We start from the raw sequence: 27437 nt of genomic DNA, 5'->3' as shown, positions 1-27437 counted from the left end.
AATTGAGGTGATGAATATCTGAGTGCCAAAACAAATATGCATCAAGTGGGAATTCCTGCAGTAAAATATCTACACCAAAAACAGTTCAAGAACAACTGCATCAACAGCCAAAATCATCTGACTGTATAGCACATGTTGCTTTAGCCAAGACCAACAAGCCCTACACCACAGTTAGTTGATAGGGAGGATAAACCAAACAAACAAAAGATCATCAAACACAACCTGCTGAAAAAGATGAACACTCACACACCAGCCATGTCAAGAGCTATAGGGAACTGCGATAGAGGGCTTGCAGCATCACAATGAAGGCCTCCTCAGACGATCTTAATGCAGAATTTCCAGAACTCCAGTAAGTAAACAAAGTTCTGAGCAAGCAGATGGATATGAACAATAGCAAAGTTTGAGTCCAGAGAAGTACTGTATATCCAAAAAAGGAATGTTGTGCATGAAAGTGACTTTCAGTAGATAGTTCTTAAACAGGAAAAGAAAAAATGGTGACTTTCTGCTATCAATGAGAAGTAGCACCCAGAAGCGCACAGCACATTGATAATTTAATCTGTTGAAATTACAGAATGAAGAAGACTAATGGAAAATACAAATTAAGTTAAAAGATATTGCTATGCTTCCAAACATCAAAATAATATAAAATAAATTTGCACTTTAGTATACATACAAACAGAAAGAACCTTTAACTTTGTGAATATCTTACATTTTTTAGAGCATTGTTTTTTTCTCTATGATAATAGATAATTTTATAGTAATAAATAATTAGTTTTTGGTATCACTTTTGTAATGTTCAAAATTATTAGAAAGATACAAGATACAAACATCAAGATACAGACCAGACTCGCACTTATAATGCTACAATGCTTACCATCTGCGCTATTCTGTAACCTCAGTATACAAGCGCTAAGATCACCCTTTCAGACTACCAAATGCAAAATATCATTGTTGTTTTCTCCATTGTTTATTTTATTTTTCTTTACAATTAGGTTAACTTCTTAGTGAGGTTGAATGATTTTGTGTCTCAGGGCTGTGATATTGACCTATTAGTGATAACTGTATTTTCCTTAGATTGTATGCAGATAGCCGGGATGACAGTCAGTTAGTTAACTGGGAACATGTAACTTTATATACTGTTGTAAAAGCCAACCCTGACACAGAAAGGTGTAGGACACAGTTGTAAAAGCACACTTGATTTATTTTTATTTTTCCCTTGTGGGAAATGCCTTCCCAGTTCCCCACCAGTCTAACACACAATCCCAAAGCACAATGCATTTTTTTCTTTCTCCTTTCTTTTTCTTTTCTTTCTTCTTCATTCTCCCCTGGCAAGCATCATCCTTCTCCTCCTACCGACTCTGGCTCCCAGAGTAGTGGCTGCTGGCTCCTTTTATAACACATCCAGAAGCACTTCCAGCAACACTTCCGGGTGTGGCAGAAGAGCTGCTCTGTAGGGCTCAGCAGCAGCTACAGCACCCCCCTGGCACTGCCCACGGATCCCAACACGGCTGCACCAAACTCCAACTCCCATGAAGCCCTGCGGGAGTCCTATGCACTGCTACAACCTGGGGGGCTGCCATCTAGCGCTCTGGCTGGCTCCCCCGGTTCTCCCAACATGGAGGCATTCCGGCCAGGCAAGGGCCCCAGCCATCCGCCACACTGTATATATAAATATGTAAAAATATACCATGTTTATTCAGTCAGGGAAGGTAGAGTTGTGGTTCAGTACTTAACACTGCAGCCTCACCAATTCATTTTAATCTAGGCGCATCTGAACCATGTGCAGTTTGGCTTGATTTGTGACTCCAAATTGACTCAGTATGCCAGTAACTCTTAAGTTCAGTCCTGGAAGTCCACTGTGGCTGCAGGTTTTCATCCCACCTGTTTTAATTGGATTCCTACCTTAAGTAAGCAAGCTGATATTTCCCATTTTGTAAAACATACTGCAAAAGCAAACCAAGTGCTTTTCAAGGCAACTGACCTCAACGCAATTGGAAATTTATTTCACTTGCTGAAGACAAAACTGATGGCAGAAAGTCCAGTGAACAAGCAGTAACATAACACAGCTGCAGTAATGTAGAATGTATAAAAATGGCTGTCATTCTAAATCAGCTCATACAATATTATTGATAAACCCCTTATATTAAAACTGAAAGTCTCTGCTTCAATCACATAATGATAGCTTGATTTCTTTTCCATTCTGGTGGCGTACAGAGACAAAATAATGAAAATTGTGTCACTGTCCACATACTTATGGATTTAACTGTAGGTGGAATGGACAGCTGTACCTATGAGAATCACTGTTAATATTAATTTACAGCATATATGCTGTATTAGTATATTTCATCTTGTGTGTGTATTTGTGAGTTTTTTTCATCTTTTTAGGTCATAGGTCCATCTGCAAAAATGGAAGCTAAATGCATATTGCCAAAAATTGCAGTACAACCAACAAGAGGACTTGTTGATGAAATGTTCTACATAGCTGTTTCAAACCTATCTCCTCATCAAGAAGTCACCATACGCTCTTTCCTTCAATCTGATGATAAAGACTTCTGGCATGCCTATGCATATTATGTCAGTGATAATAGTGGAGTAGTAAATGGTAAAATACAATTCTTTATTTTTTCTTTATCAAAAATTAACATAGATTAAAGTAGCAGATTTAGTTGATTTTCATTGATTTGTTTTGCTCATAGTATTATTTTCACAGTGATTTGTTTTCTGATAAATATTATTTTGTCAAAGATGCCATAGTGTTTATACTATCCGCCACATACTTCTAAATTCAGATCCTATCAGGCCACTATCTGCGTGGTTTGTGAATAATCTATTGATGTTTAATTGAATTTGAATTAAAATGATATACTTTGTTAATCTCAGAGGGGAAATTGTCTTTTCGCCTTAACTTTGGGGGTCAGAGCACAGGGTCAGACATTGTAAAGTACCCCTCGAGGACCCAGCAAAGTAGGATCCTTTCTAGCAGTAACGAGTCTTGAACCACCGACCTTCCAGATACCAGCACAAATTCTTAGTCTCAGAGCTATCACTCCACCCTTGGGCATTCTTTTACACCACAAAAATGTCTAGGTGTTCACTGGATGAGGTAGGGTGAATGTACCCACAGTCACATTGACATTTAATAATATGATGAATGTCTTCAGGGTGTTGGAAGGAAACTGAAATATTGTGATGTTCAATAATAGAAATGTTTACAGAGAACTCAGTCATTTAAGTTTATTTTGATTAAACAAATTTACTACATGTTAAATGTAAGCTATGCATAAGTTTCAGATAATACACTATACAAAGCAGTTAGTGTGACAAATACTTATTATCCTCAGTATACATAAAAAGTACATAAAAATGAACTAGACAGTATATGTTGAAGACCAACCTCTTCACCAGTAGTTCAGGGCCTGTTTAAACTTTCTAGCCTTCTTCTCTGCTCTGGATATCTAAAGTTTGTTCTGGCTCTATGACATGTGAAATAACTGTGCTTTTGTTATTTTTCAGTTAGTTAGAGGACTAACTTCATGACTGTGCTTTTTGCACTACACCTTAGTATGATTTTTTTTGTTGCCCATTAACATTGAACGTCTGTGCAAACCACTGAAATATAGCATGTATATTAACTTACCATGGGTAAAGATATCTGCTAAATAAAGAATAATAATTTTCTTAGCTGCTGAAGATAATAGCTTGGGAGGCTCATATACTGGCAGAGAACCAACCGGTCTCATTTGGAGTTTAAAACCAGTACCTGGTGGAAGAACTGCCCTGAGGTATACATTTATTAATTTCATATAACTAATTTAAATGTACTATGTCTTGAACAGCAAAACATTTAGCACAAGACACATTGTTTGATAAACAATTTTCACCTTTAATATGAAGTTTTAATTTATGTTGGTAGAATGTAATTTGTAGTCAATATGAAAAATAAGGTTTATCTGAAGACTCTGTAGTTGGCAACACTGAACAGTGGAAATAATGAGCACCAGGCACCCTCTATAACAACAAAAACATTTATTTATATAGCACATTTTCATACAAACAATGTAGCTCAAAGTGCTTTACAAAATTAAATAAAAGAAAATTAATATAAAACATAAAGAAGATTAGGCAGTAATATTATACAGTATATAACAAAGAAAAAGGTAAGGTCATGTGGACATCTGGCACACCCGCCATTCAATACATAGACACAGTGGACTGTATGGTACCTTGATCAGGTGGTAGCGGCACACATCACCACCACAGAAGAACCTGAAAAAAGGGCAGAGAATAGTACAGATTAGTAGGGAATTGCAGAACCCAGAGGAAAATGATAGTTAAATGCCCATATAGTGTAATAGGGATACAACTAAAATATAGCTACGGAAAAGCCATTTTAAAATACAGTGGAACCTCGGTTCACGACCATAATTCATTCCCAAACTCTCGTCGTAAACCGATTTGGTCGTGAATCGAAGCAATTTCCCCCATAGGATTGTATGTAAATACAATTAATCCGTTCCAGACCATACGAACTGTATATAAATATATATTTTTTTAAGTTTTTAAGCACAAATATAGTTAATTAAACCATAGAATGCACAGCGTAATAGTAAACTAAATGTAAAAACATTGAGTAACACTGAGAAAACCTTGAACAACAGAGAAAATTAACATTGCAAGAGTTCGTGCTATACTGTAGCCTTATGACCCGATCGCTGTAAAGTATTTTTTTTAGTTTTAAGCACAGGGAAAAAAAGGAACATTTGAACAAATCCTAACTTTATTTAAAAGCCAACCATAAGCAACCAAGAAAGCAACATTGCAGGAGTTCACGCTAATAGCATTACACCCCAATCGCTGTAAACACTCTTTTTAAATGAGTTTTAAGCACAGGGGAAAAAAAGGAACATTTGAACAAATCCGAACTTTATTTAAAAGCCAACCATAAGCAACCAAGAAAGCAACATTGCAGGAGTTCACGCTAATAGCATTACAACCCAATCGCTGTAAACACTCTTTTTAAATGAGTTTTAAGCACAGGGAAAAAATGAACATTTGAAAAAAGAGAAAAGTAACTTTTCACTCTACGAACCGAAAAATGAACATTTGAAAAATCCGTAATACAAAAACTAACCATAAACCACCAAGAAAACTAACCTTGCATGAGTCGAGTTCTGGCATGAAGTGAGGAGGAACTGGGTGGAGAACAATCCAGTCTCGTCGCAGTTGAAGACTTGTTGCAGGATGTAGCCTTCGTTCTCCACTAATTTTGTGAAATTTTTCATGAATTCTTTTTCAGCTTCAACATCGGAACTAGCAGCCTCTCCATGCCTTACCACACTATGAATGCCACTTCTCTTGTGAAACTTTTCAAACCATCCTCTACTGGCTTTAAATTCCTCACTTTCGCCACTCGTAGAAGGATAGTTTTGCAGCAAATCGCCATGAATCTTCCTGGCTTTCTCACATAACATCGCCTCGCTTACGCTATCCCCTGCAAGCTGCTTCTCGTCACACTAGCAACAGTTTTTCCACCTCTTCCAGCACTTGAGGCCTCTGCCTGGTTAACGCTGTAACTCCTTTTGCAACATCAGCTGCTTTAATAGATTCTTTCTGCTTTAGAATTTTGACTTCTTGTACTCGGCGGCAAGATCAGTAACACGAACGCCATGCTCATACTTTTCAATAATTTCTTTCTTTACTTCGATTTCAATTTTCTGCAAAACTTTTTTCTCACCACTCTTCACTTGCTTAGAAGCCATGGTTAACTGCAAAAGCTCACGAAATACTGTAGAGCACAAAGAGTTCACAGGTAAAGCACGCACATCTGACTGAGAACAATGAACAGTGAGAGGCTGAACACGTGCTTAAATAGAGTAATCGGCACGTACGAACCAGAAGGGAAATGAAATAGAGCACAAAGAGTTCAAAGCGAAAGCACGCACTCACGTGCAAGCACGCACGTCTGACCGAGAACAATGCAACACGTGCGGAAATCATCGGCGCGCACAAACCGAAAGGGAAACTGGCTTGTTCGTATACCGAGTGTGTGGTCGTGAACCAAGGCAAGAGTTTGGCGAACTTTTTGGTCGTAAACAAATTTGTACGTGTACCGAGACGTTCGTGAACCGAGGTTCCACTGTAATCCGTTTTTAGCAGTTTTTTTAAATTGTTCTGCAGTAAGAGCCTGGTGAATTTCTATTGGTAAAGCATTCCATATTTTAGGTACATAACAGCATAAAGCCGCCTCACCACTTCTTTTCAGGTTGTCTATTGGAATTATAAGCAGACCTTCATTTAAAGATTTGAAGTTACGGCTTGGAGTGTAAGGGGGCAAACATTCCAAAATATAGGGCGGGGTGAGATTATTTAAGGCTTTGTAAACCATAAGTAGTATTTTAAAGTCAATTCTAAGTGACACAGGTAACCAATGTAACAACACTAAAACTGGTGAAATGTGCTCAGATTTTCTGTTTCTAGTTAAGATTCTTGCTGCTGCATTCTGCACTAAATGTAACCGACTTATGTCTTTCTCTAGTTAATTGAAAAGTATATTTGCTAATTACCATTTTGTTACTTTCGTACTCCCTATAATAATTTCTTCCTTCTGTCTGCCTTTTCTGGATCAGAGTGATATAAATCCATTTGAGTTTACACAAAAAATGTATTTGGCTTTCGATAAACTTCAGTTTAGGTCTTGTCATATCTGAAATGTAAAAATTCTGCAATCAGAATTTTATACCTGCAAAGGGTTATAGAAATGCAATTAAGATACTGGCTGTTTTTACATTACAAAATTAAATCCTGATCATATGGATAACATTTAACCTAGAAAGCACTATAGTTAAAACATAATCTGCATAAAAAGTTCTCACTTGTGTGGTTGTACATATTATCATCATTTTAATGAGGTGTCACTTGATCTGCCTTAGTTGGCAGTGTAAATGTTCAACCAGTAAATACTACAGCTTGGTCTACAAAATTCCAGAGATTTTCTGTTTATTGTCCTGATTGATAATATATGCTGTGTATTCACTTTAATTTAAACTATTCACTTTAGCACACTTCCACTTATGAACCCAGTGAGTAATAATTATATGGAATATAAAAATAAAATGCAACATAATCACAAAATATTTTTTAACAACATATGCAAAGAAACATCATGTAATATCCAGAAAGATAAGTCATTCTGTGTTGCAGGAAAAGTACTCAGGCTTCCCCTTTATGAATGAAGGTCAATTTATAGTGTAAAATCTTCTTTCAGTACTAGTAATTTTTCTGTACTCTTTATCATTTAGTCTGTGCATTGTGCCTGTAGTTAACAGAGGTAAAGCACTGAGCTTGATAAGATATAGATGGATGACTTAACAGTTTCAGATATGATTGAAGGCTTTCACATATGGTTACAATCTAACACAGAAAACAAAAAATCATTTTCAAACAGTTCTTGAGTATTACAACTTAAGTGTTTATTAATAACCAAGATTTTACCAGATGGTCCCTTTTACTTTCTGAATATTTTAGTGTAAATATTTTATTCTTTTTGCTGCATAGAAATATATTGTTTGTATAAGTTTTTGTTTACTTTTGATAAACAGAATAATAGAAACTACAGTTTGTACTCAAACTACTTTGGTTTAGTTTAATTCTGGTTTATATTTTGATATGCTGCAGTGATTATGATACAGTTTGTTATTTTAAATTATTAGTATTTACACCATTTGTCATAAATATATCTGTATACAAAGGGCATATCAAAGGTGATTTTAAAGAAGAGACTGCATTAGCATGTGCTGTAATGGAGCGTTGGTATGTTACACCCGGAGTGTCAAGGACAGAAGTTAGAGAGAATGGAATTTATGGAACTCTTTTCCTTCCACCAGGTAAAAAGAGAACAAGTCTATTTTAATTTTCTTTTACATTAAACTGTTTTCAGTAGAAAATGTAAAAATTCACCTTCTTTCTAGGTCCTGGGCCATTTCCTGGACTTTTAGACTTGTGGGGCGGAGGAGGAGGACTAGTAGAATATCGCTCTGCTCTCCTAGCTTCTCATGGCTATGCTACTCTTGCACTGGAGTACCTGTCCAGCAAGACAGATTTTTCAAAAATCGGAGAAAAATATTTTGAGGTAAAAATAAATGCCTGAAATATCTACTTTTATTTGTGTGCTTTTAGGCAACAAAACTTAGATTTAAACGTTTATATGAATCTGCATAATGCAATCCAGTTCTGTTGAGAGGAAGCCTATCGGAGCAGCAATAGGTGGATGGTAAGAACTAACCCTAGACAGGGCACAAAAGAGAATATTTATTTACTTATTTGTTATAGGTATAAAATAAATGTATGGGCAGCACCAAGTGGTACAATGTTTAGTGCTGTTTCTTCTGAGAGTAAGCATCTTGTAGTTGAATTATGGTCTGAGTGGAGTTTATACGTTCTACCTTTGACTCTGTGTGTGTTTTTTTGTGTTTTTCTTTCTGGATTTTCTGGCCTCCTCACACATCCTGGGAGACGTGTGTTTTGGTTGAAACTGGCTGTTTGTCAGAATGTGTGAGAGCCCTTCCCCGTAAAGGATTAGAAACAATGTCTGTGGTGGTTCCTTCATGCACCTGATATTGCCAGTATAGTGAGCAGTCTGCACTAATCTCTGGTTGTATTAAGCAAAATATGTTAAAATGGGAAAATCCAATATACTCTAGTTTTAAAGAATTATATTCAACATAAAAGCTGGCAAGCACATTTGATTAGGGGGCCATTCACATAAGGGTCACGTAAGATCAAAGTTTGTTAAAATAAAAATTATTTAAATTAAAATCAAAAGTACTTTGACTGTATACACACAAAATTTGCACTTAAATTAAAAGAGTGTTTATAATTTAATCTCAATAATTATATAATTCCTTAAAAAATTGTTAAGTGATGAGGGAAAAACTTTGATTAATAAAATAAAAGGCAGAGGTGAATTACTGTACTTAGAAATCATCAAGCAAATGGACCAAAAATGTATAATGTTAAAATAGTGTTAAAGAACACAATGTATCAAAATGCTCACAAATGGCTATCAAAATCTAAATAAGTTCTCTATCCATCTGTGATGACTCTATCATGCTATGACACAGTTTACACTCATGGCTGTATAATTAAAATGTTTAATTCATTGGATTGGGAACCAAATTCCTCAAATGCTTACTGTAATCTGCAGTACATTGCATGACAGAGGACTGCAATGCATTCCAAACGTGATGAAGTATTTGTTTTGTCAGTATTCAATATTTGTCCTTATTATTGACGTGGTATTTTCTGGCTGGTGCCATTGTGATTCATGTTGCATTGATGTCAGTATTTGGTCATTTATGCCATACATTTGTTTTTTTTGGTCATTTTAGTTTTTTGTAGTAGTATAATTGTTTTGTCTTTCTAAAATAGGCAGCTTTTGGCTATCTTGAGAGTCATCCTCAGGTCTCAAGAGAACATGTAGGTATTTTTGGCCTCTGCTTTGGAGCTTCTGTGACTCTTTCTGTTGCAGCAAATGAAAACAAGATCAATGTGAGTTTATTTTTAATTTTAATTTATTAATTTAATAATTGTATTTTTTGTTAAGCAACAGAAAAGTTTGAATTAATTTAGTTTATAAGTTGATTGATTGCAATTTAGCAAAACTGATCACATTTCTTACAGATTTCCAAATGGTCTGAATACCTCTGTTAAAATAGAATAGGGGCCCATTTTGTTTGCTGGCTGTATAAGTGATTTTAATTAAACTTTTTTTCACTTAGGGCAGCAAGGCAGTGATAGCATTTCTTCACACAAACATGTAGTCTGTGATTCGTGTCCCGAATGCTCTCTGGAGTTTGGAAATTCTCCCATGCACACTTGGGTTTCCTCCAGGTTCTCCACTTTCCTCTGAAAGTCCAATGACATGCAATTTTGGTGAACTGCCATTGCTAAAAACTGTGTTTATTCAGGAATTGTTACTGCCTTGTGCTCAGTGCTTGCTGAAATTGTCTCCAGCTTCCCCATGACCCTGCTCTAGATAAGCAGGTATAGAAAATGGATGAAGGGATGGTTTCCTTTCTTTTGTACATATGTATCTTGAATATTGGCAGTGCATTTATTTTAAATTTTTAAACAAAGTATTTATTTGGAGATATTCTGAAAGTGTGTTTGTTAAACTAGTGCTAATAGGGAATTTCAATCAATTTTGCCATTTTATTATGAGTACTGCTACCTGTTAAATGCATAAAATTTAAATTAATACCATACTGTGATAATCATGTGTTAATGGTGTCTTTACTATTGCCTTGTCATGTGGAAACTATCCCCTGTATTCAAGTTTTACAAACAAATACATTTCTGGTATGAAATATCAATGCCTCAATGACAGCCCGATATTACAAGCGCCACAAAAAACAGGTGATGTGCTTTCTCAAACTATTTTATGCTATGTGTGTTGATAAAATGTATGCAAATGCTTTATGTATGTTATTTAAAATTTATTACTATTTTTTTAGCCTAAATGTTTGGTTTGTGTCAGTGGAACCCATGTTATAAGAATTGGGGAATCCATCGATAAAGCCTTTGCAGATCTGAAACTGTAAGTCAAATTAAAAAGTTTAATGTGTATTAAGCATGCAGAAACAGAGTTGAAAAAATATATCAAATATATTAAGCTGTGTAAATTTTTTTAAAAATGTTCATATAAATATCTATGTAATTCACACTGCCACTGAGGACTTGGCTGGAGTTAAACTCAGTACATACTAAAGCTTTCTAGAAATTGGCATGACAATTTTTATTTTATGTTTTAAAGTGTAATGTAGGGTTGTCATTTTAACTGGATTTAAATGGGTGCATGTTCAAATTCAAAATATTTAAAGTGACAGGATTGAGAAATATAGCACTAAATACTATTTAATGTTTCATTGCTTCATTTTTAAATCAGTTATCTATAAACCTTGAACCAGCACGTAAATTGTACCTCTATATATAAAACTCAAGAACCACAGGGCCATGCAGCTTGGTTTTGGTCTCAATCGAGAGCTTATATCATGACACAGATAGCACATCTTACGAAATGGTCTCATGGGATACCTGGGCCTTGATTTTGGCTATTAGTTTAATTGCAGGCAAAGGTGCTATGGTCCACCATAGCTGACAGAAAACCAATAGACACAGCAAGCAGTTGTGCAAGCATACTCCCTAGCTGACAAGAGGACAACAACTTTGAATGCACACTGCACTGACAATGAAGTACATTACACAGAATAGCTAATCTTTCCAGGACCACAGCCACTGAGCGTGCATGTAGTACTAACAGTCAAGCACATTGCACAGGCCAGCTGATAACCAAAAATTATACATTCGCAAAACATACAGCACATACCAAAGTGAGAGGTGAACCACCTGACATGAGCATCGTAAAAGTAAGTAATAAAGAGTCGCGGTGAAATCGGCACTCAGTGAAGAACATTCCTGCAACCTCAGTGGATTTACCTGGGTTACCTCTTTTTCTTGAGAGGTGCTATTTCAAAGACTATAGATCCAAATGTTTCTAATTGTAGTAATTGTATGTACAGTGCTATCAGAAAGTATTCAGACCCCTATACTTTTTCACAATTTGTTATGTTGTAGCCTTGTGATAAAATCATTTAAATTATTTTTCCCCACATCAAGTAACACTCAATACCCTCAACACTACAGAAAATATCTACAGCTTTGAAGTTTCCCAAGAGCCTAGCAGTCTCCATAATTCTTAAGTGGAAGAAGTTTGGAACAACAAAAACTCTTCATAGGCTGGCCAAACAGCTAAAACAGGCATTTGATGGAGAACAGTTTCAGGAAGAGGTAACCAAGAACTCAATGGTTACTCTGAGTGAACTCTAGAGAACCTGTGTGGAGATGGAAAAAATTCCAGAAGGATAACCATTACAGCAGCAATCCACTGATCAGGGCTTTGTGGCAGTCAGTGCACAGACAATTCAAAGTCATAATGGAGTTTGCAAAAATGCATCTAATTGACTTTTCACACTTTGAGAAATAAAATTCTCTGGTCTGATGAAACCAACCTTGAACTGTTTGCATACTAAATGTCATGTCTATGCACTCCTCATCACCTGCACAATACCATTCCAACGATGAAGCATGGTGGCACATCATGTTGTGGGGTTGTCTTCCAGCAGCAGGGACTGGGAAACTAGTATTACAAATAAATCAGTCATTTGAACGTTAATTGTAGACTGTGCTCATCATATCTGAACTTTTTGAAAACTTTGTTAATTAGTTCACTGTTCACTCATTATGTACAGCCCAGATAAAGGTGCATCTGGCATATTTGACCTCAGCCAATTTGTATGCTTTTCATTGTGCTAAAAGACCTTTCACTGTGCATGTGTTAGAGATAATGTTAGAGCAATAAAATGGCTTGTCAAATACCAGATTAAAGAGCAGTGTACTAAACTGAGTTCACAAGTCCATTCTTAAGAACATTTTGATTGCTCTCATGTGAATATCTCAGCATTTAAGTTATCAATTTTTTACAATTCGCTAATCTGCATAATATGGTTTTTGAATTCTTGACTTGTCATGTTAGTTATCTGCTTTAGGCAAAGGGAGAAGAGACTAAGAGTTTACTTTGTTTCTTCGTTCATCCTGTTTTCTGCATCCAACTCAGTTCATAGATTGTTCGGAGAAAACTATTACTCTACAGTGGTGCAGGAGGTAACAACATATGATTGCAATTGTTGCCAGCCACACTATCCACACTAGTTCAAAGCCTATCATTTTTAGCGGATTTTCCAGCTTTCAAAGCAATGACTCTGGAAAAGTCCTCAATTTTTTTCTTTTTGACCATGGAGAAAAGTTAATAAGGTTCTTGTTCATGATCATATTCTGCAAGAATGTTTAGCTGCTTATTGAATTTGAATCATAGGTTCAAGACTTCCTAAGCAGATTGAATTATCATAAGCCAAACAAAAGAACACTTCCTGTTGTACCATATAGCAACTGAAATGCATTCTGACACATTTTTACTGGTGCTATAGTTTCCAGAAGAAATATAGTGCTAAAATTAGCCAAGAAAACTCTTGTGCATTTTTCACAGAGTAGTGGAATGTCTGAAACAGCATTGCTACTATTTTGAATGTCACAGAAAAATTAGATGCTGTCTTTCTTTAGCTTGCATGTCTTAAATTGGATACAGTATTCAAATTATTTACAGCAAGGTTAAGCTTATGTACATCCCAGTGGACAAAGGCAAACAAAAATGGCTTTTGTCGAAAGCAGGAGATTTAAAAAAACTGGTTGAAAAACTAGAACTAAGGTATACCATGACAAACTTACTACACTTTGACAAAACTGTTATTCACTGTCTGTATAAGGATGTGAAGGTGAAATTTGTTGGCATACTCCATAGACATCACTTTACATGAAAATGAGCTTATACTGCAGGTTCAGTGTTTTCACACACACTAAATTGAGTACCTCAATTCAATATTGTTTCATAAATGCGCCACTGCATCCAGAGGCTTATTTTCAAATTAAATTCTACTGAGACTGGCAAAGCACAAATTTATCCTCGTATTTGATCTCACAATATACTCTCCGGTGCTGCTAGGAACAGCAAACTGCAATTACTGTTGCTGACCTAGGCAGCAGATGTGAAAATGAGTGCTTGAGAAACAGAGGTAGATTCTGTGGACAAAAACTTCAGACAAGACAGCAGGTGTGGTCATATAGCAGCTTTATTTACTCATCATCACAGTGAGCAGAGTTTCAAAAAAGCAGGCAATCAATATTACTTGACAGCGGCAGGGCTCTTCTGAACCCCGTCTATTGGGTGGGGCAAAGTTTTTATACACCTAGAATACGTGATTTAATATCATTATGAAATATAACAGTCGACACTTTATTATACATAATCCTTGAGCCCCTCCAAACGCCCCTTTTGCAACTTGATTTCTTGGCCCCTTTGTTATGGCGTTCAGATGTAAACTAAGGGAAAATGTGATAAGGCAGTCTCAGTGTGGAATGCTTAGACCTTGAGTCCTTTGGCCAAATGCTTTGCTGAGCAAACAGAAAAATATGTTTTTAAAGCTTACTTCTGCTTAACTTTTTAGACAAGGATTAGTACAAGGGAACGAAGAGAACATTCATCTTTCACAATTCCAGCAAGGAGGAAATGCATAACAGTGAATCTTGTGTTGCTTTCAACAGCATCACTCTAACGTGGTGCAAAGAGAAAGCAGTCAAATTCCCAATGCTTGCCTTTGCTTTGTTTTGCTACGACCAGTGAGTGAGTGTTTCAGCTGCAGGACATAATGTCACAGTAAAGATGTCACACCTTCATGAAGTGTTCATATTCTCATTTTTTAAAAGGAAATATAATACAGTAATCCCTCCTCTATCGCAGGGGTTGCGTTCCAGAGCCACCCGCGAAATAAGAAAATCCATGAAGTAGAAACCATATGTTTATATGGTTATTTTTATATATTTTAAGCCCTTATAAACTCTCCCACACTATTATAAACATTTCACGCACAATTATACAGCATAAACCCTTTGTATTCTCTTAGATATTAGGTAAGATTCGTTGAAATTATGTATGTAAACACTGTTTACATACAGTAAAACCTAAATATTATTTTAAAGATATCGAGCGTCTCCGATATCACATGTTACCACCATTACGACAGACAGGCCACCAGCAATAAATACGTACAATGCAAGAAAAATTGTATACAGTAAAATGTGTGTACAGTCACACTAAACTATGTACATGTAATAAGTACTCTACGTAAATAATTAATTATGGTTACTCACCAACAATGACACGACGACTTGTCTGATAACGATGAGTTTAATTTTACTGCACAACAAAGGATAGCGTTACAGCTCTTCTAAAGGAGACTCTTCAGGCGACTGTTTAGCACCGCCGTTGTTCTTCTTCCATCACACTTCAATCCAGATCCCTAAAGCAGATTCCATCCAGACTACTGCCTTATCACATCCACTTGCAACTCGTTTTGCGCCCTGGTTAAAGGACACTGCGGCCGTAGATCTTATATGCTTTTCCTACTTTTTAAATAAAAAGAATCGTGGACTCATTTATGCTGTAATGGTGTCCTGCAGCGGTGTAGCTGTTCCCTTCCTTCAACATATCCAAAACTTTTACCTTTTCTGCAATCATTTGCATCTTCTGTTGGCGCTTGGGCATGTTAATGCTGAATGAGTGAGATTAGACTTCCTGGTTAATGCAGCACTCCGTCGCTGAGCCAATCAGCAGCACACAGGAACTTAACCGCGTGCTCTGATTGGGTAGCTTCTCAGCCATCCGCCAATAGCGTCCCTTGTTTGAATTCAAATGCATCCCTTGTTTGAATTCAAATGGGCAAATCAACTGAGGAAGCACACGTACTGTAGACCGCAGACATCCGCAAAGCAGTGAAAAATCCGCGATATATATTCACATATGCTTACATTTAAAATCCGTGATGGAGTGAAGCCGCGAAAGACGAAGCGCGATATAGCGAGGGATCACTGTATTGCAACTAAGGGGTTAGTAAAGCATTCAAGCAAGTAATTAAAGGACAATAATTGTTGAAGCAGTGTTTGATGAAAACTCAGAAAACAAGACATATACATTAGAATTGGAATGGTTTTGCACGGCAGTAGCTTTTTATTATAGGCACATAATTTTCATATGCATAGGGTACAGTGAAAATCTTAATTGCATGTGTTATTAACATACAACACATCTTATGTTACTGCACTACCGATATGTTGTGTTAATATTTAAGATTATTTTGATAAAAAAGATAAGGCTTACAAAAGCATACTTTAAAACTTTTGCTTGTGTATTTGCACACTGGTTCAACATTTATTTTGAAGTGTTTTGATATCTGAATGTCTAGTAATAAGTAACACTAAACAAAGAGTACATTTCTGTTATGAACATTTGATATTGTGGGAATATAGTATATTTAGTAGCCTGAATAACAATATGAATTGTTATTAAATATTGGGATGAGTGTATTGTCTCATACCCAGCAGCCATTAAATGCATGGCCAGGTTGCTTTTCTGTTTTGAATCTGCCTTTTATACAATCATCAATAATTGTGTTGGCAGTAGCTGTATCATCTAAGTCTTGCATGGACTAATTCCAGAAATTCTTCACTATGTTTTCAATGCCACTAGCTCCTGAAAGTGTACACCAAATTGACAGCTACTCATGTCCAAAAATATCAGCACTTTCATCAACAATGACAGTAAATTCATTTGAGCTGCTCACCATCAAAAATATTTCTTTTGTTGTTGTCTCAATACTGTGCATTATTAGCTTATTTTCTGCACAGGCATACGTGTAACAGCCATTGACTAGTGAAGTTTCCTAGTGTTGCCTCAGTATTTCATATTTAATCCATAGCTTCCATGTAAAATACACATAGGCTTTCTACATTTGAACTTGAGTTGTCCTTTCATGACTTGACAGAGATGCCAAAGATTAATTAATTTCTTTTTGGTGTTTGTACATTTTGGTTTTAATAAAACCTTTATAATCCTTGTCTTCCCATGGAATGACACTTCCAGCAAATGGTTAGCTACAGTTTAATAGCTTATAGCATTAGCTTTATTAATAATGGGTATTTTCCACTTTCTTATTATAAGAGACTAGGGGGCTTCGCCCCTTGCTCGCTTTGCTCGCCATCCCCCGTGTTTGGTTTTCCGGATACACACTTTTAAGATTTTTTTTCTTTGAATTGTTGCTATTTCATTAGTTTCACTTTTATTTCAGAACTTCTGTAAAAACAATATTTGTAATTTTGTGAGTCCCAATATGCTGAATCTTTTTAATGAGGTCAGGATAGGTTTCTCTGTTTGGAATTTCAGCACAGACAAAACGATCTACATCATTAGCAGTTAATAATTTTTTTTTACAAAGTAAAAAAGTAAGAAGAGTTATGCATTGGACTCCTGTTTGTAAAGTCGTGCTATTTTCCTCTCACAGTTCCAAAAGTACACGGGGTTACCAAGGTGATACCCCAGCTTTTGTCTGAGTTTTTGTACAAGGGCTAGACAGAACGTTTTTGACTCCTGGGGTAAATTTAGGTTTTTAAATAAGCAGACAGATAAATATATATACATTAACAAAGCAACCAATAAATGCATGTGCGGTAAACTCCGTTTTTGAAATTCTCAAGATTCTTTATTTGTCACATGCATAGTTATACAGGACAACACGCAGTGAAATGCATCCTGATCCGCTTATCAAAAACTGTGCAAAGTTAGAAGAATATCAGATTAACAAAAAGTCATAGATTGAAAGATAACAGTATAGTAGAGCATAATAATAAGTAAAATTTTGTGAATAAAGTAGAATTAAGTGTTAAGGTGCAATAGTATAGTAATTATTGTGCAAAACCAAAGTTAGACTGGTGCATAGTTAAATGAGGCAGTTTGTTTCTTTGTGCTACTGCGATCTTTACTTTTTTATATTTTCTAATTTTCCTACTTTCATATCCTTTAACTATCTCCACATGTGTATAGCGACAACGTGTTTTTTTTTTTTTTTTGAGCCTTTCTAATTTCCCTGGTTTCATAGTCTCTAACCTGCTCTGCATGTGTTTAGCGCCAACGTTTGTAAACATCTTTATGAAGTTCTACTTTGTCTTTTACTCATTGTCATTTAATTCTGAGCTGGATTGGACGTGCTTTTTTTTCAATTCCACTTGTTCCGGGCTGATAATTACTTTCCTTATGTTCTGAATTTACACCTCGATTATTCTTTTTTGTTCTTTTTTCCGTCCAACGCATTTGAGTCTCTTTTCTCCGCGCTGCTTTCTTCTTCGCTTATATGTCGACATTTAATTTATAACGTATTGTCCTTATACGCTTTATATGCGCTGAGAGCCCTGGATCTGTGTGTGCTTAAATCCTTCACAAGACTGAATGTTTTGCTGCCTATTGTCCTATTTGATAGATTGCAAGTAGGGCGTGTCTTTGGTCTCGCGGGTCTTTAAAATGTCTCCCGAGAAGATCACGTATCATAGACTTGCTTTTTGCTTTCCAGGACAGGATTTCTTTTTATAATAGATATCTACACTAAAAGTGTTTTTTCCCCAATTAAAACAATGCCCTTTTTAATAGCACTTAAAAGTAAAATAATAGACACCAGAAGAGATAGTACTTTTGTTACCTTTTTCAGAAATATTTAATCCTACATTCTTAGTCTTTTAAAATATGTGCTAATAACAGTAAGAAGTATATTCATTACAACAGATAAGAAACTGTCTGTGGTATTATGTTGTTTTTCTTTTTTTTCAGAAATGAGGAAAAAACAAGGTTTGATGAAAATAATCATGTAATATGGCGAGAACTTGTCCTTCCAATACCAACAGATTCAAATAAGAAAGTTAATGTAAGTTAAGTGTTTTTTTTGTGCATATATTGTAAAAGAAACACACAAGAAATGATGGTTTGGGGTTTTCCGTCCCCGTATACTGTTACTCAGTACTTCAAAGCAACGGTCAGTTTGCACATACGACAATATACATGAATCAAATAACAGTCAGACAGTTTATGGGGTGGGAACGGAAGTGGACATGGAATGCTGGGAAGGAGCCACAGTGGTAGATGGATGGTAGTGACGTCATCAGATGGGGACCAGGGGGAAATGAAGGGAACCCGGAAGTGTCTTGTGGTTTAGCGAGTCTGGGTGTATTCATGGCGGTGCTGCTTCATTCTTCATGAGGGAACAAAGAAAGAGAGATTAGTACCCTGTCGTTGTCCCAGGCACGAGGTTTCACGGTACGTGTTGGGTCCCTAAGCTGCTCCCCATGTGCTCGTGTGTGACAATATACAGTATATTACTTATTTATTCAAATATGGTTTTACATCAAATGTTTTTTCAGAACCTCTCTATTACTGCTTTGGATATTGCTTAGAAGACTTATAAAGCCACATTTTTAATCCAGCACATGTGTTTATAGTGCCTTTTTTGTCTGTTGTCAGATGAATGTCCTATAGTACATGCAGTGACTTGTGGTGAGGTTCATGGGAGGTGAGGCACTGACTCCTTCAGAGTCAGATTTATAAATATATGAACCCAAAAGATTAGCTTATTCACTATTCAATTGGCAGCATGCACATTGATTACTGTTTATGTTTCCTATCTCATCAGCATTCTTTACACACACATAGGTTAGGTACATATTTGGCTAAGAAAGAACATTACCTTTTTAGCGGCGAGAAAGAGCGCATTTGCTCTGCACCCTCCATGTGTTCTAAATTTGCCATTGCAATTGAACAATTCATACTCATTCAATACAAATGAAAGCATTGAGTGGTGTACAAAAAAACAATTAAATTTTGACCTTAATTGAAATATTTAGTTGTTTTTAAAAGCTTTTAATTCTGATGCTTTAATCAATTTTAATACAGACTGTTCAACAAAAGGATATCAAGAAAAACAAAAGAATATTTTATTTATGGTCAAAATTTATTTTGTAAGTATTGGATTGCTTTTTGTGATCCCATTTTTTATGAAACTGAAAACCATTTATGGTCTAACTTTATTTGTAAATGAAGTCAATGTGCCCATCCTTCTCCACGAAAATCTCAGTCACTTCCTTGTAAAAGTCCTTCTTACTGTATTTTCTTTTAGTTATAAAAATCGTAATCTTCCATTTTTGCAGTCAGTCCAAAAAAAATAAAAATAAATGGATCGCTGCAGTGCACTTGACTTTCTGATATCGCTAACTTATTGGCGCTTAGAGCCTCTGCGTAGAAGAACAACAGCAACAAGTACCTGGTTGGCTGACATCTGCCCCCTTCATTGCGTCACGGTACTGTCTGCCTCACCTTGTGCCTTTTCACTGTGGTTTTATTTCTGATCAGCAATACTAAATATGTCACACACATTCATTAAAGATATTAGCCAGACTGTGGAAAGTCAGGATGTATAATAAACATCTCTGCGAACATTATATTGGCAGCATACAGAGAGACAGAATCAGGCACGCGCCAATTGCATGCATCAACCCAGTGTGTGAGGGATAGCATAGTCTAAGGTGAGGCTTGGCTCATTGCTGCCACACCTCAGGTTTCTCCCCTGTATTTGAACAGGAAATGCACCAATTCAGCAATTTTGACTATAAAAATGTTCAAAATTATTGGAATCATACAGAAAACAAATTTAAACCACAGACCAGTTGACACATTTATTTTATGTTATCATTATTAGTTTTTTTATTTTTCATGAGAGCCTCACCTGCCTCCCTGACCGCACATCCCTGCTATTGTTTTACCTATAAAAAGTAAAGCTAAACACTTTCTGCAAGACAAGTTTCATCTGTTTTTCTAAGGCAATTAATTTGCAATGTGATATAGAATGTAAGGTTGATTATTAATGGCTTATTATTAATTAAAATGTGATTAGCAAAACTCACAAAATGAGTTAAATCAAAATCTTTCTTTTGATTTAACAGACCCATTGTCTTTGTGCAGAAATTCTGATACACATGTGCCTTTGGTTATAAATGAGTTCCACTCCTGCAGAAAGACATTTATAACCTAATTTTGTATGAAAGCCAAAACTTACCATGAAAATGTCTGTGAATGGAAAAATTGTCACAAATATATATAGTGGTTTATTACTTATACAGAAAAATGTCTCAAACAATTGTATTAATACAATCACTGCTAAGCAGAATTGCTGGACTTGAAATTAGGCCTGCATAATTAATCATATATTTTGCAATTATGAATACGGATGCTGTGATATACTAATTGCAAAAAGTGGTGATTACTGCATTCCTATTAGTGCTCCTGCTCTGTCAGAGGTTGAGCTTCTTTGGTTACAAACTACTTTAAACAGAAAATGAGTGTTTTCCCTAATCACTGATACATTCAGTTAGTGTGAGTGCATTGGTGATCCAATGAGGCACTCTCATTTTTTAAGTAATTACAGGTGCATTTTTAGGAGTGTGATCCATAACAACATATTAAAAACATATATTTTTTTTGTCTTGTGTTTGCAGCTGCCTCTAAAAAGTCTAAGAAGTAGTAGTCATTTAAAATTTGTTCACATAACCCTTTATTAAGAGTGCATAAAACCTCTACACAAAGTACCAAGTCCATGTAACATTAGGTCTGTAACGCAGCTAACCATCAAGTACCCGTTTATGCTATAACACATTCTCATATCTAGCTGGCTACTGAAAGCAAATAACAGAACTCATTCAATATTATTTATTGAAAGCCAAAACACTGATTAAAACTATGCACAATGAAAATTTAAAAAAATTATAAACATCCAGAGTATGAGAAGCAGTATCCTGTCCAGCAACAATTTTTTGAAGTTGTGTTGCCTTTAGTTTTTTTTTTTAATTTATTTATAAAGCACATTTAAAAACAAAATTAATGAGTGGATGAGTATTTTTCTGCCTGTGATTGTTGCTTGCATGCCTCTGTGACTGTTATGAATACAACTTATTGCAAGTGCTTTCCTTCTGAACATTGGCATCATACTTATGATCTATAACGACACAATTTTTTTTTCCAATTGATATCCAATTGACAGATTTATAAAGACAGTAAGACATTTTTTTATTCATTCATTATTGAAATAACGGTTCTCACTATGGGCGGCACGGTGGCGCAGTGGGTAGCGCTGCTGCCTCGCAGTTGGGAGACCTGGGGACCTGGGTTCGATTCCCGGGTCCTCCCTGCGTGGAGTTTGCATGTTCTCCCCGTGTCTGCGTGGGTTTCCTCCGGGCGCTCCGGTTTCCTCCCACAATCCAAAGACATGCAGGTTAGGTGGATTGGCGATTCTAAATTTGCCCTAGTGTGTGCTTGGTGTGTGGGTGTGTTTGTGTGTGTCCTGCGGTGGGTTGGCACCCTGCCCGGGATTGGTTCCCTGCCTTGTGCCCTGTGTTGGCTGGGATTGGCTCCAGCAGACCCCCGTGACCCTGTTTGGATTCAGTGGGTTGGAAAATGGATGGATGGATGGTTCTCACTATGATTTTTCTTCTTAAGACATTTTGAGAGACATTTCCAAATTATTTTAATAGGTAACTTGCAGTAGGGATTTTGAAGTTACTTTCTGGCTAATCAGTAAAAGATATGTTGAGCATGCACAACCAATGTGAACGTCCATGAAAAAAAAAATATATTTTTTTTAATGAATAAGCCTCGTTATTTGTAATTATAAGAACACCAAAATAAATTTGATGCAATATATGCCAGATGATCCCTTATCTTACATACATATAAATTTAACAGGTCTGCAACTAGCTAAACATGTGTTTGATTTAAATAAGTAGCTTATTGGATAAGAGGGTCTAAATGAGCAAGGGAATGTGTCTGTGCCAAAGAACGTGAAACATATGTGTGTTTGGTTTTCAGGGGAGGGGGTCTTTGATACGGTGGGATCTGTCCCAAAGAGAAGTTGCTGCATGAGATTATGAACCCACCTTTAAAGTATAGTATATGTGGTGTGCCTGAGTGATTTGTCAGCATTACTAATTTGTCCTTTTTCCTCTCTAGGTTGGAAATTTAAAGTGTCCTCTTGTTGATTGCTGGTGATGATGATCAGAATTGGCCGACTCCTGAATCAGCTGAAGATGTGAGAGTGTTTTATTATATTTGCATACTTTTTAACTATTTGCCCTTTTAATTATTTATGTTACAAAAATGTATTTATGTTTGATGTATTAGAACAAATTAAAATCTATAACATTACATTTCAAAATTCCAAAACTTGTTAATGCTCTTTTCACAAAACCTGTGTGTTGTAAAATAGAAGATAACATTATGCTAACCTAGCCCTAACTTAACACTAGAATTCCTGAAGCCTAAGAAAAAACTCATAATCCCGGCCGACTTTAAATCCCTTCACACCTCTACCATCAGCGTCTTTTGTTTTGTAAATGCGTCGATCAGCACAAGCAGCAAGCAGCCTGCTGTCCCATGCCCTGCCTTGGTGGAGCTCAGTTCACCGACAAAAAGTTCTCCCAGCTCAAGCCAAGGCTCCTTATCTGCGTGTGATGTGCCTGGAGTTGTATAGGGTAAATAATACAGTATATCATTATTTGGAATACATGCATTTCATGTGTGTTCCATGTCTACAAAGATCTGGGAAAGTGTAGGATCTAAAGCAGAAACTCTTTACTAATAATGATGAGAAGCATATAATGTGTGGAGACTTTAGTCCAAATATCAAATAAACACGTGTGCATTCGATTTACACGTGGCTGTCAATGTGTTAAAAACTCAGGCTCTAATATTAATCGACAGGGAGTTTACACATTTTCTTGAATGGTACATAGATAAGAACTGCTGCCTTATAATCCGGAGGTCCTGGGTTCGAGACCGGACGTTACATGTTTTGAGTAGTGAGCTGCTATTATTATTATTATTTCTACAATATAATAAAAACATATATTTGATTTGAGTCTATAACACCCAGTGTAAATTTTGGCTACTTGTAAAAGTTAGCATTTGTTTTTTTATTATTCAGTTTTATTTTCTCAGTGATGTGTATGTGGTACATCGAAGTTGCCGCTCCCTCTTTAAGTTGATGGCATATATCTCCATTCTTTTACAAGAGCAGCGCTGTCGCTGATGCCTGTTCAGAACTATTTTTGTTGTACCGGCAATCAATTGTACAATGTCCCATGACCGCTATCAGACTAGACAAAGGCCGGACCATAGTAACAGACAGCTTCTTCACAGTGGTTTCGCCGGCTAATAGACTGCTGTAATGCAACGCAACTCTGCTTGGCACCATAAGTAAAATGGAACTTCCACTTGCAGCTTGTCCACTTGTCTTTACACTTCAGTATGCGAGCAATTTGCCACGCTAGTGTTTAGATCTGGCAATGCCGTTCTGACGGTGTATGCTCCCAAAAAGAAGAAGCCTTTGATTTCAGTCTGTAACAGCCAGTGTAAAGATTTCTTACCTGTAAAAGATAAGGGGTAGAACCAGACACACAAACGCAGGTGAATCATATCTTCTTGGTATCTTGTTGTCATTTGAATTTTTTGTTACTCAGTTTTATTCTTGAATAAAATGTACCCTAACCCGATTTCTTTATCTTTGGTTATATTCTTGCATAAAAGCACACTTGTTTTGTCATACGTGTACCTTTTGTGAAAGTGTTTATATGATATTTGGACTTCATTCTTCACACATTATACACTTCATGTCAAAATGTTGTTGTTAGTACTATAACACGAAAAAAGTTTATATTTTAGGTATGTGTTCACCATTTCTTGCATTTCTCGCATTTCCTGTCATTCTACATTTACATAGATCGTTGTAGACACAGAACACACATGAAATGTATGTGTTCCAAATAACGATATATTATTTAATCTATACAGCTCCAGGCACCTCACACCCAGAAAAACAAGACTTGAGCTGGGAGAAATGTTTGCCCAAGTTGAGCTGCAGCATTGTGGGGGATGGAATAGCAGGCTGCTGGGTGCTTGTGCTGATCGACACATTTACAAAACAAAAGACGCTAATGGAGAGGTGCAAAGTAATTTAAGGTGGCCCGGGATTACAAGTTTTTTCGTAGGCTTCAGGGATTCTAGTGTTAATACAGTGACTCCATATTCATTTAACATTCATTTTGCCTATGTGTAACATTTTAACCTTTTCTGCAGTAAACTAGTTTTTTCCAAATGTTCATCCATTTTTGAAGACTGTCCAAGTATTATAGAATTGTTTTTGGTACCTCCTCAGTATCTGCTAAGTCATCAATTTTAATATCATTTGTACATTTCAATAAGTTTACAGTATCTTTGTGACAGATCCCTTAGCTGATGAGCTAACCCCATACAGAGGATTCCTCCTTTATATTTATTTATTTTGTCTCTTCAGGAGAGAAAATCTGATACGTCTTGACTCCTGTGACTTCTGTTTTCCCTTTTTGAGTCATCTTCAGATTGTTTCTACTGAATTTGAACTGTTATAATTCACTAACAAAGACAGCTGTTTTTCAAAACTGTTTTCTCACTTTTCCTTATTTTCTCTTCTGAACAAAAAATTATACATAGAGGTTCAACATACTGGGCTCATCAAGAGAGTTATGATAACCAAGATAATCTGTTAATAGACATCATAAGTTACACATATAATACACAGTCTACATTTTCTGCTTTTTCATGAAATTAATAAATTTTTCCTTTCAGATTGAAAAAAATGATGAAGGAAGCAGGAAATGGACATCTTTTGACAAAAATTTTCTATCCTAAGACTGGACATCTTATAGAGCCGCCTTATAGCCCCCACATTCGATTCAGCAATTTTGTTGACTTACATACTCGTAAAAAAGGTAAGGCAAAATGGTACCCTATTAATATAAATATCTAGTTAGTAAACATATTATTTAATATAGTATAATATAATATATATATATATATATATATATATATATATATATATAAATATATAATATTAATACAGTAATCCCTCCTCCATCGCGGGGGTTGCATTCCAGAGCCACCCGCGAAATAAGAAAATCCGCGAAGTAGAAACCATATGTTTATATGGTTATTTTTATATTGTCATGCTTGGGTCACAGATTTGCGCAGAAACACAGGAGGTTGTAGAGAGACAGGAACGTTGTTCAAACACTGCAAACAAACATTTGTCTCTTTTTCAAAAGTTTAAACTGTGCTCCATGACAAGACAGAGATGACAGTTCCGTCTCACAATTAAAAGAATGCAAACATATCTTCCTCTTCAAAGGAGCAAACAAATCAATAGGGCTGTTTGGATTTTTAAGTATGCGAAGCACCGCGGCACAAAGCTGTTGAAGGTGGCAGCTCACACCCCCTCCGTCAGGAGCAGACAGAGAGAGAGAGAGAGAGAGAGAGAGACAGATAAAAAAATCAATACGTGCCCTTCGTGCTTTTAAGTATGCAAAGCACCGGGCAGCATGTCGCTTCACGAAGCAGCTGCACAAAAGGTAGCCAACGTGAAGATAATCTTTCAGCATTTTTAGACGAGCTTCCGTATCGTCTAGGTGTGCGAACAGCCCCCCTGCTCAATCCCCCTACGTCAGGATCAGAAAAAGTCAGCGCAAGAGAGAGAGAGAGAGAGAGAGAGAGAAAAGTAAGCTGGGTAGCTTCTCAGCCATCTGCCAATAGCATCCCTTGTATGAAATCAACTGGGCAAACCAACTGAGGAAGCATGTACCAGAAATTAAAAGACCCATTGTCCGCAGAAACCCGCGAAGCAGCGAGAAATCCGCGATATATATTTAAATATGCTTACATGTATAATCCGCGATGGAGTGAAGCCGCGAAAGGCGAAGCGCGATATAGAGAGGGATCACTGTATTAGCATATTAGCATACATAATAACCATGTCAATGACCATATCAAATGCACTTCAGAACAGGTAATCTGCCTGAAGCTAAGTGTGATCAGGCCCAGCCAGTACTGAAGGGAGACCAACAAGGAAATGCTCTGGTCACTTCTGGAAAAGTGTGGTATAGCGGATCCGTGGCTCTGAAATAATGGCCGACTTTTTGTTAAATAATAAGTAGAGGGGCGTGGTAACGTGGCTAGACCTGTTCCCATGCACAACACAGGCAGTCCCAAACTTAAGTACACAGGTGCGGAATTGCCCGTGGCCACAATTGTAGCTGGGAGCTGCTAATTGTCACACCTGTGTGACGTCCCCTTTTGAAATGGGACAAACACGAGTACCAAGGGGAAAAGAAAGAAAGATACAAGAGAACAGAGGTCAAAGGAAGAAGTGAGTGACCAAACAGATGGGAGCAGGCTTGCGAGAGAGAAAGCAGGCATCTGGGAGGAGAGTCTCTGAGAAGAAGTGTGTGGCCGACACTCGGTGGGAGGGGCAGTTGGAAGAGGTTGCTCCAGCTGAGCAGTTCAGAGGAGCAGGAACGAGCTGGATGGTGAACTACTCGCCATGTAAGGCTGGGAAGGCAGCAGGGGTCGAGGAGGCTTGAGGGAAAAAGCCCCAGCATGAGTGCCCAGGCCATTGGGGACCCGAGTCATGGTCCGGTGAGGAAGCCTGTACGTAGACTGGGATGGAAGGCAACCGGACCAGTGGAAGGTCAACTGCACCTGCTGATGGGGCAACTCCTCTACTGCAAGGCCCGTGAGGGATAAGCAGAGGAGCCACCAGATAAAGGGAAAGGTAGAACGTTTTAAAAAAAAGGACTGTTTCTGCATGTATTTTAAACTCATTTCTAATGGAATTATTTATTGGATATTTAACCTCCACGTTCACCCATTTTAATGGATTATGTGACAGTTGAAGCACCACTCTTTCTTTTTGGACACTGTTTAGTATTAATTTGTTGTTAATAAAAGCACTGATCACTTTTGTACCTTACCCTTGGTTCATGTGGTGTCCTCATTTGTCCAGCTCATCCTGGTTATGACTATTGATGGTGTCGGGTTC

General features: G+C 36.8%; 1 pseudogene; it reads left to right on the top strand.

Annotated features, from left to right (window-relative positions):
- The window catches only part of LOC114659404 (bile acid-CoA:amino acid N-acyltransferase-like), a 46445-nt pseudogene that overhangs the window by 13305 nt on the left and 5703 nt on the right, over positions 1 to 27437 (top strand).

Source organism: Erpetoichthys calabaricus, chromosome 1 (genome assembly GCF_900747795.2).
Source record: "Erpetoichthys calabaricus chromosome 1, fErpCal1.3, whole genome shotgun sequence".
Classification (NCBI taxonomy): Eukaryota; Metazoa; Chordata; class Cladistia; order Polypteriformes; family Polypteridae; genus Erpetoichthys; species Erpetoichthys calabaricus.
Note: the sequence above shows the minus strand (reverse complement) of the source record. Positions and strands in the feature narration are given on the sequence as shown.